The sequence below is a fragment of the Dendrobates tinctorius genome, unplaced genomic scaffold (assembly GCF_039654945.1).
Source record: "Dendrobates tinctorius isolate UK_male_01 unplaced genomic scaffold, ASM3965494v1 ptg000045l, whole genome shotgun sequence".
NCBI classification, from domain to species: Eukaryota; Metazoa; Chordata; class Amphibia; order Anura; family Dendrobatidae; genus Dendrobates; species Dendrobates tinctorius.
This window is the reverse complement of record NW_027361713.1, coordinates 14,504,504-14,521,397: the sequence shown is the minus strand read 5'-3', so window position 1 is coordinate 14,521,397 and position 16,894 is coordinate 14,504,504.

The following is a 16,894-nucleotide window of genomic DNA, read 5'->3' as shown; positions in this document are numbered from 1 at the left end:
GGACCCTGAGGGGCCCCGCCCACCAAATCGGACCCTGAGGGGCCCCACCAAGCAAATCAGACCCTGAGGGGCCCCGCCCACCAAATCGGACCCTGAGGGGGCCCGCCCACCAAATCGGACCCTGAGAGGCCCCGCCCACCAAATCGAACCCTGAGCGTCCCCGCTCACCAAATTGGACCCTGAGGGGTTCCGACCACAAGATCGGACCCTGAGGGGCCCTGGCCACAAAATCGGACCCTGAGGGGCCCCACCCACAAAATCGAGCCCTGAGGGGCCCAACCCACAAAATGGGACCCTGAGGCCAAAGTGGCCCCTGAGAGGCACCCACAGTTAAAACGGATCCTGAGTTGAAAGTCTTGCAGGGGCAGCAGGCAAGTCTATCTTAAAGGGGTAGCCCGGGCACCATTTCAAACCACTATCTGTACTTCCTTCAGGAAATACACATCTAGTTATAGTGGTTTGAAAAAACCACTATATTGTAATCCGAACGCTGCTAACTTATTCTTCTTCTTATTATTATAGTGGTTTGAAAAAACCACTATATTGTAATCCGAACGCTGCTAACTTATTCTTCTTCTTATTATTATTAAGTTGATTTCCGCAATTAATGCGGCCCGAACCGCTACACGCACAGACTCCGTTGAGGTGTCGTTTCGAAGCCAGCATCCACGAGTGGTGTGCTAAGTATTTTTCGTGTCGATCGGATTTGTAGTTTTTGCGCAATTTGCGTTTGAAAAAACATTTTCCTCAATGCATTTCAATGGGAAAATGTTGCCATAGGGAAAAAATGGGACAGTCGTGAGGAGGCAGTTAAGCTCATTGATATGCGCAGGCTCACCCAGTTACTATGCCAATGCCTATGAACTTCACATGACCTCTCCAGGACAGAGCTTCTGGCAGATAATTTCAGCTCTTAAAGCAAAACCCACAGCACAAATGCAAATCTAGCTTCATCACATGACGCATGCCCCTGAGAGAGAATGTGCGCCAAAGTGGATTTAGAAGCCCAGTGAGCCAAACTGGCTCTTAAAGGGCCGACGCGCCAAAGTGATTCTTAAAGGGCCGGCGCGCCAAATCGAAAGCTGAGTGACCCTAGGCTACAAATTGGAAGCTGAGCCACCCCGGCCTCCAAATCGGAGGCTGAGCCACCCTGTCCTCCAAATCGGACCCAGCGTGGCCCCACTCAAAAAGTCAGACCCTGAGTGGCATCGCCCACCAAAATGGACACAGAGTGGCACAGCCCACCAAATCGGACCCTGAGGGGCCCCGCCCACCAAAATGGACCATGAAGGGCCTCGCCCACTAAATCGGACCCAGAGTGGCCCCGCCCACAAAATCGGACCCTGAGGGGCCGCATCCATCAAATCAGACCCTGAGGGGCCCCACCCACCAAATCAGACCCTGAGGGGCCCCACCCACAAAATTGGACTCTGAATGGCCCCACCCAAAAAATCGGACCCTGAGGGGTTCCAGCCACAAAATCGGACCCTGAGGGGCCCCGGCCACCAAATCGGACCCTGAGGGGCCCCGGCCACCAAATCGGACCCTGAGGGGCCCCACCCACCAAATCGGACCCTGAGGGGCCCCACCCAAAAAATCGGGCCCTGAGGGGCCCCACCCACAAGATCGGACCATGAGGTCATAGTGGCCCCTGAGAGGCACCCACAGTTAAATCGGATCCTGAGTTGAAAGTCTTGCAGGGGCAGCAGGCAAGTCTCCCTTAAAGGGGCAGCCCGGGCACCATTTCAAACCACTATCTGTACTTCCTTCAGGAAATGCACATCTAGTTATTAAGTTGATTTCCACAATTAATGCGGCCCGAACCGCTACACGCACAGACTCCGTTGAGGTGTCGTTTCGAAGCCAGCATCCACGAGAGGTGTGATAAGTATTTTTCGTGTCGATCGGATTTGTAGTTTTTGCGCAATTTGCGTTTGAAAATTTTTTTTCCCGTCATTGGAATGCACTGTCTCCAATGCTTTTCAATGGGTAATGGCAAAACGTGCCCTGAGGCAATTGAAATGACAGTTGAGCTCATTGATATGCGCAGGCAGAACCAGTTACTATGCCAACGCCTACGAACTTCACTTGAACCCCAGCACAGAGCCTCTGCCACATAATATCAGCTCTTAAAGCGAAACTCACAGCACAAATGCAAATCTAGCTTCATCACATGACACATGCCCCTGAGAGAGAATGTGTGCGCCAAAGTGGATTTAAAAGAAGCCCAGTGAGCCAAACTAGCTCTTAAAGGGCCAACGCGCCAAAGTGATTGTTAAAGGGCCAGCGCACCCAAATGAGTCTTAAAGGGCCGACACACCAAATCGGAGACTGAGCCACCCCGGCCTCCAAATCGGAGGCTGAGCCACCCCGGCCTCCAAATCGGACGCTGAGCCACCCCGGCCTCCAAATCGGAAGCTGATCGACCCTGGCCTCCAAATCGGAGGCTGATGGACCCCGGCCTCCAAATCGGAGGCTGATCGACCCCGGCCTCCAAATCGGAGGCTGATCGACCCCGGCCTCCAAATCGGGGGCTGAGCCACCCCGGCCTCCAAATCGGAGGCTCATAGACCCCGGCCTCCAAATCGGAAGCTCATCGACCCCTGCCTCCAAATCAGAGGCTCTTTGACCTCGGCCTCCAAATCGGAAGCTCAACGACCCCGGCGTCCAAATTGGAGGCTGAGCGACCCCAGCATCCAAATCTTACCCAGAGTGGCCCCGCCCACCAAATTGGACCCAGTGGGGCTCCGCCCACAAAATCAGACCCAGAGGGGCCCCTGCCACAAAATCGGACCCTGAGGGGCCGCGGCCACAAAATCAGACCCTGAGGGGCCCCTCCCACCAAATCGGACCCTGAGGGGCCCCGCCCACCAAATCGGACCCTGAGGGGCCCCGGCCACCAAATCAGACCCTGAGGGGCCGCGGCCACAAAATCGGACCCTGAGGGGCCCCAACCACAAAATCGGACCCTGAGGGGACCCAACCACAAAATCGGACCCTGAGGGGCCCCTGACACAAAATCGGACCCTGAGGGGCCCAACCCACAAAATCGGACCCTGAGGGGCCCAACCCACAAAATCGGACCCTGAGGGGCCCCTCCCACCAAATCGGACCCTGAGGGGCCCCGCCCACCAAATCGGACCCTGAGGGGCCCCACCCACAAAATCGGACCCTGAGGGGCCCCACCCACAAAATCGGACCCTGAGGGGTTCCGGCCACAAAAATCGGATCTTGAGTGGCCCCGGCCACAAAATTGGACCCTGAGGGGCCCCGGCCACAAAATCGGACCTTGAGGGGCCCCGGCCACCAAATCGGACCCTGAGGGGCCCCGGCCACCAAATCGGACCCTGAGGGGCCCCGGCCACCAAATCGGTCCCTGAGGTGCCCCGTCCACAAAATTGGACCCTGAGGGGCCCCACCCACAAAATCAGACCCTGAGGGGCCCCACCCACAAAATCAGGCCCTGAGGGGCCCCACCCACAAAATCAGACCCTGAGGCCAAAGTGGCCCCTGAGAGGCACCCACAGTTAAATCGTATCCTGAGTTGAAAGTCTTGCAGGGGCAGCAGGCAAGTCTCTCTTAAAGGGGCAGCCCGGGCACCATTTCAAACCACTATCTGTACTTCCTTCAGGAAATATACATCCAGTATTATTATTACTATTCAGTTGATTTCCGCAATTAATGCGGCCCGAACCGCTACATGCACAGACTCCGTTGAGGTGTCGTTTCGAAGCCAGCGTCCATGAGAGGTGTGCTAAGTATTTTTCGTGTCGATCGGATTTGAAGTTTTTGCGCAATTTGCGTTTGAAAATTTTTTTCCCCGTCATTGGAATGCACTGTCTCCAATGCTTTTCAATGGGAAGCTTAAAACATGTCCTGAGGCGATTGAAATGGCAGTTGAGCTCATTGATATGCGCAGGCCCACCCAGTTACTATGCCAACACCTACGAAAGTCACATGACGCCCCCAGGAGAGAACTTCTGACACATAATATCAGCTCTTAAAGCAAAACCCACAGCACAAATGCAAATCTAGCTTCATCACATGACGCATGCCCCTGATAGAGAATGTGCGCCAAAGTGGATTTAGAAGCACAGTGAGCCACCCTGGCTCTTAAAGGGCCGACGCGCCAAAGTGATTCTTAAAGAGCCGGCACACCAAAATGAGTCTTAAAGGGCAGGCGTGCCAAATCGAAAGCTGAGTGACCCAAGGCTCCAAATCGGAGGCTGATAGACCCTGGCCTACAAAAAAGAGGCTGAGCCACCCTGGCATCCAAATCGGACCCAGAGTGGCCCCGCCTACCAAATCGGACCCAGAGTGGCCCCGCCCACCAAATCAGACCCAGAGTGGCCCCGCCCACCAAATTGGACCCTGAGGGGCCCCACCCACAAAATCGGACCCTAAAGGGCCCCACCCACAAAATCGGACCCTGAGGGGACACACCCACAAAATCCGACCCTGAGGGGCCCCAGCCACAAAATCAGACCCTAAGGGGCCCTGCCCACCAAATTGGACCCTGAGGGACTCCACCCACCTAATCGGACCCTGAGAGGCCTCGTCCACCAAATCGGACCCTGAGGGTCCCCACCCACTAAATCAAACCCTAAGGGACCACGCCCACCAAATCGGACCCTGAAGGGCCCCCCACCAAATTGGACCCAGAGTGGCCCTGCCCACCAAATCAGACCCAGGGGGCCCCACCCACAAAATTGGACTCTAAGGGGCCCCGCCCACAAGATCGGACCGAGAGGCCCCGGCCACAAAATCTGACCCTGAGGGATCCTGTCCACCATTTCAAGCCCTGAGGAGCCCAGGCCACCGAATAGGCTCCTGAGGGGCCCCGCCCACCAAATCGGACACTGTGGGGCCCCGCCAACTAAATTGAACCCTGAGGGGTCCCAATCACAAAATCGGACCCTGAGGGGCCCCGGACACAGAATCGGACCCTGAGGGGCCCCGGCCACAAAATCGGACCCTGAGGAGCCCCGCCCACCAAATCGGACCCTGAGGTTCCCCGCTCACCAAATTGGACCCTGAGGGGCCCCGCCCACCAAATCGGACCCAGAGTAGCTCCGCCCAACAAAACGGACCCAGAGTGGCCCCACCCACCAAATCGGACCCTGAGGGGTTACACTCACAAAATCGGACCCTGAGGGGCCCCAACCACAAAATCGGACCCTGAGGAGCCCCGGCTACAAAATCGGGACTTGAGGGGCCCCACCTACAAAATTGGACCCTGAGGGGCCCTGGCCACAAAATCAGACCCTGAGGGTCCCACCCACAAAATCGGACCCTGATGGGCCCCGGCCACCAAATCGGACCCTGAGGGGCCCCGGCCACCAAATCGGACCCTGAGGGGCCCCGCCCACCAAATCGCATTCTGAAGGGCCCCAACCACAAAATCGGACCCGGAGGGGCCCCGGACACAAAGTCGCACCCTGAGGGGCCCCACCCACAAAATCAGACCCTGAGGAGCCCCACCCACCAAATCGGACCCTAAGGTGCCCCGCCCACCAAATCGGACCCTTAGGGGCCCCGCCCACCAAATCGGACCCTTAGGGGCCCCCACCAAATTGGACCCAAATCAGACCCAGGGGGCCCCACCCACAAAATCGGACCCTGAGGGGCTCCGGCCACCAAATCGGACCCTGAGGGGCTTCAACCACAAAATTGGACCCTAAGGGGCCCCACCCACCAAATCGGACCCTGAGGTGCCCCACCCACAAAATCAGACCTTGAGGGGCCCCGGCCACATAATCGGACCCTAAGGGGCCCCGCCCGCCAAATCGAATTCTGAAAGGCCCCAACCACAAATTCTTACCATGAGGGGCCCTGGACACAAAATCGGACCCTGTGGGGCTCCACCCACAAAATCGGACCCTGAGGGGCCCCAACCACAAAACCGGACCCTGAGGGGCTCCGCCCACCAAATCTGACCCTGAGGGGCCCCGCTGACCAAATCGGGGGCTGAGCCACCCCGGCCTCCAAATCGGAGGCTCAACGACCCCGACCTCCAAATCGGAGGCTCAACGACCCCGGCCTCCAAATCGGAGGCTCGACGTCCCCGGCCTCCAAATCGGAGGCTCGACGACCCCGGCCTCCAAATCGGAAGCTCATCGACCACGGCCTCCAGATCGGAAGCTCATCGACCCCGGCCTCCAAATCGGAAGCTCATCGACCCCGGCCTCCAAATCGGAAGCTCATCGACCCCGGCCTCCAAATCGGAGGCTGAGCGACCCCAGCCTCCAAATCTTACCCAGATTGACCCCACCCACCAAATTAAACCAAGAGAGGCCCTGCCCACCAAACCGGACCGAGGGGCCCCGCCCACCAAATTGGACCCCGTGGGGCCCCGCCCACTAAATCAGACCCAGAGTGGCCCCGCCCATCAAATCAAATCCTGAGAGGTCCCGCCCACCAAATTGGACCCAGAGTGGTCCCACCCACCAAATCGGACCCAGAGTGGTCCCGCCCACCAAATCGGACTCAGGGGGCCCCAACCACAAAATCGGACCCTGAAGGGCCCCAGCCACCAAATCGGACCCTGAGGGGCCCCGGCCACAAAATCGTACCCTGAGGGGCCCCGGCCACCACATCGGACCCTGAGGGGCCCCACCAACCAAATCGGACACTGAGGGGCTCCACCCAACAAATCGGACCCTGGGGGCCACACCCACCAAATCGGTCCCTGAGGGGCCCTGGCCACAAAATCAAACCCTGAGGGGCCCCAGCCAATTAATCGGACCCTGAGGGGCCCCACCCACAAAATCGGACCCTGAGGGACCCACACTACCAAATCAGACCATGAGGGGCCCCGGCCACAAAATCGGACCCTGAGGGGCCCCGCCCACCAAATCGGACCCTGAGGGGCCCCGCCCACCAAATCGGACCCTGAGGGGCCCCGCCCACCAAATCGGACCCTGAGGGGCCCCGCCCACCAATTCGGATTCTGAAGGGCCCCAACCACAAAATCGGACCCTGAGGGGCCCCGGACACAAAATCGGACCCTGAGGGGCTCCAACCACAAATTCGGACCCTGAGGAGCCCCACCCACCAAAAAGAACCCTGAGGGGCCCCGCCCACCAAATCGGACCCTGAGGGGCCCCGCCCACCAAATCGGACCCTGAGGGGCCACGCCCACCAAATCGGACCCTGAGGGGCCCCGCCCACCAAATCAAACCCTGAGGGATACCACCCACCAAATCGGACCCTGAGGGGCCCCGCCCACCAAATCAGACCATGAGGGTCCCCGCACACCAAATCGGACCCTGAGGGGCCCCCCACCAAATTGGACCCTAAGGGGCCCCGGCCACAAAATCGGACCCTGAGGGGCCCTGCCCACCAAATCGGATTCTGAAGGGCCCCAACCACAAAATCGGACCCGGAGGGGCCCCGGACACAAAATCAGACCCTGAGAGGCTCCAACCACAAATTCGGACCCTGAGGAGCCCCAACCACTAAATCGGACCCTGAGGGGCCCCGCCCACCAAATCGGACCTTGATGGGCCCTGCCCACCAAATTGGACCCTGAGGGATCCCGCCCACCAAATCGGACCCCGAGGGGCCTCGTCCACCAAATCAGACCCTGAGGGGCCCCGCCCACCAAATCGGACTCTGAGGGGCCCCGCCCACCAAATCGAACCCTGAGGGGCCCCGCTCACCAAATCGGACCCTGAGGGGCCCTGTCCACCAAATCTGACCCTGAAGGGCCCCGCCCACCAAATAGGACCCTGAGGGGCCCCACCCAGTAAATCAGACACTGAGGGGCCCCGCCCACCAAATCGGATCCTGAGGGGCACCGCTCACCAAATCGGACCCTGAGAGGCCCTGCTCACCAAATTGAACTCTAAGAGGCCCCGTTCACCAAATCGGACCCTGAGGGGCCCCGCCCACCAAATTGGACCCTGATGGGCCCCGCCCACCAAATCGGACCCTGAGGGGCCCCGCCCAACAAATCGGACTCAGAGATCCTGACCACCAAATCAGACCCTGAGGGGCCCCACTAACCAAATCGGACCCTGAGGGGCCCTGCTCACCAAATCGGACCCTGAGGGGCCCTGCTCCCCAAATTGAACTCTGAGGGGCCCCGCTCACCAAATCGGACCCTGAGGGGCCCCGCCCACCAAATCGGATTCTGAATGGCCCCAACCACAAAATCGGACCCTGAGGGGCCCCGGACACAAAATCGGACCCTGATGGGCCCCAACCACAAAATCGAACCCAGAGTGGCCCAGCCCACCAAATCGGACCCTGAGGAGCCCCACCTACAAAATCGGACCCTGAGGGGACCCACCCACCAAATCAGACCCTGTGGGGCCCTGCCCACCAAATCGGATCCTGAGGGGCACCGCTCACCAAAGCGGACCCTGAGGGGCCCTGCTCACCAAATTGAACTCTAAGAGGCCCCGTTCACCAAATCGGACCCTGAGGGTCCCCGCTCACCAAATCGGACCCTGAGGGGCTCCGCCCACCAAATCAGATTCTGAAAGACCCCAATGACAAAATCGGACCCTGAGAGGCCCGGACACAAAATCAGACCCTGAGGGGCCCCACCCACAAAATCGGACCCTGAGGGGCCCCAACTAAAAAATTGGACCCTGAGGGGACCCGCCCACCAAATTTGAATCTCAGGGGCCCCGCTGACCAAATCGTACCCTGAGGGGCCCAATTGACCAAATCGGACCCATAGGGGCCCTGCTCACCAAATCGGGCCCTGAGGGGCCCCACCCACCAAATCGGATTCTGAGTGGCCCCGCCCACCAAATCGGGCCCTGAGGGGCCCCGCCCACAAAATCAGACCCTGAGGGGCCCCAACCACAAATTCAGACCCTAAGGGGCCCCGCCCACCAAATCATACACTGAGGGGCCCCGCCCACCAAATCGGACAACTGAGGGGCCCCCCACTAAATTGGACCCAGAGTGGCCCCGCCCACCAAATCAGACCCGGGGGCCCCACCCACAAAATCAAACACTGAGGGGCCCCGGCCACCAAATCTGACCCTAAGGGGCTCCACCCACAAATTCGGACCCTGAGGGGCCCAATCACAAAATCTGACACTGAGGGGCCCCGCCCACCAAATCTGACCCTGAGGGGCCCCGCTGACCAAATTGGTCCCTGAGGGTCCCCACTGACAAAATCGGACCCTGAGGGGCCCCGCTCACCAAATTGGACTCTGAGGGGCCCCGCTCACCAAATCGGACCCTGAGGGGCCCCGCCCACCAAATAGGATTCCGAGTGGCCCCGCCCACCAAATCGGACCCTAAGGGGCCCCGCCCACCAAATCGGATTCTGAAGGGTCCCAACCACAAAATCGGACCCTGATTGGCCCCGGACACAAAATCGGTCCCTGAGGGGCCCAAGCCACAAATTCGGACCCTGAGGAGCCCCACCCACCAAATCGGATCCTAAGGGGCCCCGCCCACCAAATCGGACCCTGAGGGGACCCGCCCACCAAGTCGGACCCTGAAGGGCCCCCACCAAATTTGACCCAGAGTGGCCCCGTCCACCAAATCAGACCTAGGGGGCCCCACCCACAAAATCAGACCCTGAGGGGCCTTGGCCACCAAATCGGACCCTGAGGGGCCCCGACCACAAAATTGGACCCTGAGGGGCCCCGGCCACAAAATCGGACCCTGAGGGGCCCCACCCACCAAATCGGACCCTGAGGGGCTCCGCCCACCAAATCAGATTCTGAAAGACCCCAACGACAAAATCGGACCCTGAGGGGCCCAGACACAAAATCAGACCCTGAGGGGCCCCACCCACAAAATCGGACCCTGAGGGGCCCCAACTAAAAAATTGGACCCTGAGGGGACCCACCCACCAAATTTGAATCTCAGGGGCCCCGCTGACCAAATCGTACCCTGAGGGGCCCAATTGACCAAATCGGACCCATAGGGGCCCTGCTCACCAAATCGGGCCCTGAGGGGCCCCACCCACCAAATCGGATTCTGAGTGGCCCCGCCCACCAAATCGGACAACTGAGGGGCCCCCCACTAAATTGGACCCAGAGTGTCCCCGCCCACCAAATCAGACCCGGGGGCCCCACCCACAAAATCAAACACTGAGGGGCCCCGGCCACCAAATCGGACCCTAAGGGGCTCCACCACAAATTCGGACCCTGAGGGGCCCAATCACAAAATCTGACACTGAGGGGCCCCGCCCACCAAATCTGACCCTGAGGGGCCCCGCTGACCAAATTGGTCCCTGAGGGGCCCCACTGACAAAATCGGACCCTGAGGGGCCCCGCTCACCAAATTGGACTCTGAGGGGCCCCGCTCACCAAATCGGACCCTGAGGGGCCCCGCCCACCAAATAGGATTCCGAGTGGCCCCGCCCACCAAATCGGACCCTAAGGGGCCCCGCCCACCAAATCGGACCCTGAGTGGCCCCACCCACCAAATCGGACCCTGAGGGGCCTCACCCACCAAATCGGATTCTGAAGGGTCCCAACCACAAAATCGGACCCTGATTGGCCCCGGACACAAAATCGGTCCCTGAGGGGCCCAAGCCACAAATTCGGACCCTGAGGAGCCCCACCCACCAAATCGGATCCTAAGGGGCCCCGCCCACCAAATCCGACCCTGAGGGGCCCCGCCCACCAATCGGACCCTGAGGGGGCCCGCCCACCAAATCGGACCCTGAGAGGCCCCGCCCACCAAATCGAACCCTGAGCGTCCCCGCTCACCAAATTGGACCCTGAGGGGTTCCGACCACAAGATCGGACCCTGAGGGGCCCTGGCCACAAAATCGGACCCTGAGGGGCCCCACCCACAAAATCGAGCCCTGAGGGGCCCAACCCACAAAATGGGACCCTGAGGCCAAAGTGGCCCCTGAGAGGCACCCACAGTTAAAACGGATCCTGAGTTGAAAGTCTTGCAGGGGCAGCAGGCAAGTCTCTCTTAAAGGGGCAGCCCGGGCACCATTTCAAATCACTATCTGTACTTCCTTCAGGAAATACACATCTAGTTATAGTGGTTTGAAAAAACCACTATATTGTAATCCGAACGCTGCTAACTTATTCTTCTTATTATTATTATAGTGGTTTGAAAAAACCACTATATTGTAATCCGAACGCTGCTAACTTATTCTTCTTCTTCTTATTAAGTTGATTTCCGCAATTAATGCGGCCCGAACCGCTACACGCACAGACTCCGTTGAGGTGTCGTTTCGAAGCCAGCATCCACGAGTGGTGTGCTAAGTATTTTTCGTGTCGATCGGATTTGTAGTTTTTGCGCAATTTGCGTTTGAAAAAACATTTTCCTCAATGCATTTCAATGGGAAAATGTTGCCATAGGGAAAAAATGGGACAGTCGTGAGGAGGCAGTTAAGCTCATTGATATGCGCAGGCTCACCCAGTTACTATGCCAATGCCTATGAACTTCACATGACCTCTCCAGGACAGAGCTTCTGGCAGATAATTTCAGCTCTTAAAGCAAAACCCACAGCACAAATGCAAATCTAGCTTCATCACATGACGCATGCCCCTGAGAGAGAATGTGCGCCAAAGTGGATTTAGAAGCCCAGTGAGCCAAACTGGCTCTTAAAGGGCCGACGCGCCAAAGTGATTCTTAAAGGGCCGGCGCGCCAAATCGAAAGCTGAGTGACCCTAGGCTACAAATTGGAAGCTGAGCCACCCCGGCCTCCAAATCGGAGGCTGAGCCACCCTGTCCTCCAAATCGGACCCAGCGTGGCCCCACTCAAAAAGTCAGACCCTGAGTGGCATCGCCCACCAAAATGGACACAGAGTGGCACAGCCCACCAAATCGGACCCTGAGGGGCCCCGCCCACCAAAATGGACCATGAAGGGCCTCGCCCACTAAATCGGACCCAGAGTGGCCCCGCCCACCAAATCGGACCCTGAGGGGCCGCATCCATCAAATCAGACCCTGAGGGGCCCCACCCACCAAATCAGACCCTGAGGGGCCCCACCCACAAAATTGGACTCTGAATGGCCCCACCCAAAAAATCGGACCCTGAGGGGTTCCAGCCACAAAATCGGACCCTGAGGGGCCCCGGCCACCAAATCGGACCCTGAGGGGCCCCACCCACCAAATCGGACCCTGAGGGGCCCCACCCAAAAAATCGGGCCCTGAGGGGCCCCACCCACAAGATCGGACCATCCACGAGAGGTGTGATAAGTATTTTTCGTGTCGATCGGATTTGTAGTTTTTGCGCAGTTTGCGTTTGAAAATTTTTTTTCCCGTCATTGGAATGCACTGTCTCCAATGCTTTTCAATGGGTAATGGCAAAACGTGCCCTGAGGCAATTGAAATGACAGTTGAGCTCATTGATATGCGCAGGCAGAACCAGTTACTATGCCAACGCCTACGAACTTCACTTGAACCCCAGCACAGAGCCTCTGCCACATAATATCAGCTCTTAAAGCGAAACTCACAGCACAAATGCAAATCTAGCTTCATCACATGACACATGCCCCTGAGAGAGAATGTGTGCGCCAAAGTGGATTTAAAAGAAGCCCAGTGAGCCAAACTAGCTCTTAAAGGGCCAACGCGCCAAAGTGATTGTTAAAGGGCCAGCGCACCCAAATGAGTCTTAAAGGGCCGACACACCAAATCGGAGACTGAGCCACCCCGGCCTCCAAATCGGAGGCTGAGCCACCCCGGCCTCCAAATCGGACGCTGAGCCACCCCGGCCTCCAAATCGGAAGCTGATCGACCCTGGCCTCCAAATCGGAGGCTGATGGACCCCGGCCTCCAAATCGGAGGCTGATCGACCCCGGCCTCCAAATCGGAGGCTGATCGACCCCGGCCTCCAAATCGGGGGCTGAGCCACCCCGGCCTCCAAATCGGAGGCTCATAGACCCCGGCCTCCAAATCGGAAGCTCATCGACCCTGGCCTCCAAATCAGAGGCTCTTTGACCTCGGCCTCCAAATCGGAAGCTCAACGACCCCGGCCTCCAAATTGGAGGCTGAGCGACCCCAGCATCCAAATCTTACCCAGAGTGGCCCCGCCCACCAAATTGGACCCAGTGGGGCTCCGCCCACAAAATCAGACCCAGAGGGGCCCCTGCCACAAAATCGGACCCTGAGGGGCCGCGGCCACAAAATCAGACCCTGAGGGGCCCCTCCCACCAAATCGGACCCTGAGGGGCCCCGCCCACCAAATCGGACCCTGAGGGGCCCCGGCCACCAAATCAGACCCTGAGGGGCCGCGGCCACAAAATCGGACCCTGAGGGGCCCCAACCACAAAATCGGACCCTGAGGGGACCCAACCACAAAATCGGACCCTGAGGGGCCCCTGACACAAAATCGGACCCTGAGGGGCCCAACCCACAAAATCGGACCCTGAGGGGCCCAACCCACAAAATCGGACCCTGAGGGGCCCCTCCCACCAAATCGGACCCTGAGGGGCCCCGCCCACCAAATCGGACCCTGAGGGGCCCCACCCACAAAATCGGACCCTGAGGGGCCCCACCCACAAAATCGGACCCTGAGGGGTTCCGGCCACAAAAATCGGATCCTGAGTGGCCCCGGCCACAAAATTGGACCCTGAGGGGCCCCGGCCACAAAATCGGACCTTGAGGGGCCCCGGCCACCAAATCGGACCCTGAGTGGCCCCGGCCACCAAATCGGACCCTGAGGGGCCCCGGCCACCAAATCGGACCCTGAGGTGCCCCGGCCACAAAATTGAACCCTGAGGGGCCCCACCCACAAAATCAGACCCTGAGGGGCCCCACCCACAAAATCAGGCCCTGAGGGGCCCCACCCACAAAATCAGACCCTGAGGCCAAAGTGGCCCCTGAGAGGCACCCACAGTTAAATCGTATCCTGAGTTGAAAGTCTTGCAGGGGCAGCAGGCAAGTCTCTCTTAAAGGGGCATCCCGGGCACCATTTCAAACCACTATCTGTACTTCCTTCAGGAAATACACATCTAGTATTATTATTACTATTCAGTTGATTTCCGCAATTAATGCGGCCCGAACCGCTACATGCACAGACTCCGTTGAGGTGTCGTTTCGAAGCCAGCGTCCATGAGACGTGTGCTAAGTATTTTTCGTGTCGATCGGATTTGAAGTTTTTGCGCAATTTGCGTTTGAAAATTTTTTTCCCCGTCATTGGAATGCACTGTCTCCAATGCTTTTCAATGGGAAGCTTAAAACATGTCCTGAGGCGATTGAAATGGCAGTTGAGCTCATTGATATGCGCAGGCCCACCCAGTTACTATGCCAACACCTACGAAAGTCACATGACGCCCCCAGGAGAGAACTTCTGACACATAATATCAGCTCTTAAAGCAAAACCCACAGCACAAATGCAAATCTAGCTTCATCACATGACGCATGCCCCTGATAGAGAATGTGCGCCAAAGTGGATTTAGAAGCACAGTGAGCCACCCTGGCTCTTAAAGGGCCGACGCGCCAAAGTGATTCTTAAAGAGCCGGCACACCAAAATGAGTCTTAAAGGGCAGGCGTGCCAAATCGAAAGCTGAGTGACCCAAGGCTCCAAATCGGAGGCTGATAGACCCTGGCCTACAAAAAAGAGGCTGAGCCACCCTGGCATCCAAATCGGACCCAGAGTGGCCCCGCCTACCAAATCGGACCCAGAGTGGCCCCGCCCACCAAATCAGACCCAGAGTGGCCCCGCCCACCAAATTGGACCCTGAGGGGCCCCACCCACAAAATCGGACCCTAAAGGGCCCCACCCACAAAATCGGACCCTGAGGGGACACACCCACAAAATCCGACCCTGAGGGGCCCCAGCCACAAAATCAGACCCTAAGGGGCCCTGCCCACCAAATTGGACCCTGAGGGACTCCACCCACCTAATCGGACCCTGAGAGGCCTCGTCCACCAAATCGGACCCTGAGGGTCCCCACCCACCAAATCAAACCCTAAGGGACCACGCCCACCAAATCGGACCCTGAAGGGCCCCCCACCAAATTGGACCCAGAGTGGCCCTGCCCACCAAATCAGACCCAGGGGGCCCCACCCACAAAATTGGACTCTAAGGGGCCCCGCCCACAAGATCGGACCGAGAGGCCCCGGCCACAAAATCTGACCCTGAGGGATCCTGTCCACCATTTCAAGCCCTGAGGAGCCCAGGCCACCGAATAGGCTCCTGAGGGGCCCCGCCCACCAAATCGGACACTGTGGGGCCCCGCCAACTAAATTGAACCCTGAGGGGTCCCAATCACAAAATCAGACCCTGAGGGGCCCCGGACACAGAATCGGACCCTGAGGGGCCCCGGCCACAAAATCGGACCCTGAGGAGCCCCGCCCACCAAATCGGACCCTGAGGTTCCCCGCTCACCAAATTGGACCCTGAGGGGCCCCGCCCACCAAATCGGACCCAGAGTAGCTCCGCCCAACAAAACGGACCCAGAGTGGCCCCACCCACCAAATCGGACCCTGAGGGGTTACACTCACAAAATCGGACCCTGAGGGGCCCCAACCACAAAATCGGACCCTGAGGAGCCCCGGCTACAAAATCGGGACTTGAGGGGCCCCACCTACAAAATTGGACCCTGAGGGGCCCTGGCCACAAAATCAGACCCTGAGGGGTCCCACCCACAAAATCGGACCCTGATGGGCCCCGGCCACCAAATCGGACCCTGAGGGGCCCCGGCCACCAAATCGGACCCTGAGGGGCCCCGCCCACCAAATCGCATTCTGAAGGGCCCCAACCACAAAATCGGACCCGGAGGGGCCCCGGACACAAAGTCGCACCCTGAGGGGCCCCACCCACAAAATCAGACCCTGAGGAGCCCCACCCACCAAATCGGACCCTAAGGTGCCCCGCCCACCAAATCGGACCCTTAGGGGCCCCGCCCACCAAATCGGACCCTTAGGGGCCCCCACCAAATTGGACCCAAATCAGACCCAGGGGGCCCCACCCACAAAATCGGACCCTGAGGGGCTCCGGCCACCAAATCGGACCCTGAGGGGCTTCAACCACAAAATTGGACCCTAAGGGGCCCCACCCACCAAATCGGACCCTGAGGTGCCCCACCCACAAAATCAGACCTTGAGGGGCCCCGGCCACATAATCGGACCCTAAGGGGCCCCGCCCGCCAAATCGAATTCTGAAAGGCCCCAACCACAAATTCTTACCATGAGGGGCCCTGGACACAAAATCGGACCCTGTGGGGCTCCACCCACAAAATCGGACCCTGAGGGGCCCCAACCACAAAACCGGACCCTGAGGGGCTCCGCCCACCAAATCTGACCCTGAGGGGCCCCGCTGACCAAATCGGGGGCTGAGCCACCCCGGCCTCCAAATCGGAGGCTCAACGACCCCGACCTCCAAATCGGAGGCTCAACGACCCCGGCCTCCAAATCGGAGGCTCGACGTCCCCGGCCTCCAAATCGGAGGCTCGACGACCCCGGCCTCCAAATCGGAAGCTCATCGACCACGGCCTCCAGATCGGAAGCTCATCGACCCCGGCCTCCAAATCGGAAGCTCATCGACCCCGGCCTCCAAATCGGAAGCTCATCGACCCCGGCCTCCAAATCGGAGGCTGAGCGACCCCAGCCTCCAAATCTTACCCAGATTGACCCCACCCACCAAATTAAACCCAGAGAGGCCCTGCCCACCAAACCGGACCGAGGGGCCCCGCCCACCAAATTGGACCCCGTGGGGCCCCGCCCACTAAATCAGACCCAGAGTGGCCCCGCCCATCAAATCAAATCCTGAGAGGTCCCGCCCACCAAATTGGACCCAGAGTGGTCCCACCCACCAAATCGGACCCAGAGTGGTCCCGCCCACCAAATCGGACCCAGGGGGCCCCAACCACAAAATCGGACCCTGAAGGGCCCCAGCCACCAAATCGGACCCTGAGGGGCCCCGGCCACAAAATCGTACCCTGAGGGGCCCCGGCCACCACATCGGACCCTGAGGGGCCCCACCAACCAAATCGGACACTGAGGGGC